The sequence below is a fragment of the Penaeus monodon genome, chromosome 29, assembly GCF_015228065.2.
Source record: "Penaeus monodon isolate SGIC_2016 chromosome 29, NSTDA_Pmon_1, whole genome shotgun sequence".
NCBI lineage: Eukaryota > Metazoa > Arthropoda > Malacostraca > Decapoda > Penaeidae > Penaeus > Penaeus monodon.
This window is the reverse complement of record NC_051414.1, coordinates 3,271,910-3,272,244: the sequence shown is the minus strand read 5'-3', so window position 1 is coordinate 3,272,244 and position 335 is coordinate 3,271,910. Positions and strand designations below refer to the sequence as shown.

The 335-nt window shown below is 40.6% G+C and overlaps 1 protein-coding gene across 1 annotated transcript in view; it reads right to left on the bottom strand.

Moving 5' to 3' along the window:
* The window catches only part of LOC119591906 (ankyrin repeat and sterile alpha motif domain-containing protein 1B-like), a gene marked incomplete in the record, with an annotated part of 115,155 nt that overhangs the window by 103,154 nt on the left and 11,666 nt on the right, over positions 1-335 (bottom strand).

Here is a 335-nt window from a genome sequence, read left to right as displayed (position 1 = left end):
TCCCGAATTTCAGACAAGCAAACAGTCACGCTCCCCGCCCACGATACCGCTCAGCCTTTTTTTAACTTTGACAATAATGACGACCAGGAGATGAGATCTATGACGTCATAACACCTCGAACAGGCTTACCTCGGTTCAAAAGTGACCTTCATCGAGAATATTCTGCAATCGATTATTCTTAATCCCTAGAACGTATTGATCTTTTTTGCTAAAGAAAATATAATGTATCTGATATGTTTGTACAGATACCTTTTGACTGCTGATTGTCTCCTGTTAGCATCGCAGGAAGACAGGCCTGCAGTAAGGCTAACAATATAGTTAGAAATGTGTGTGTT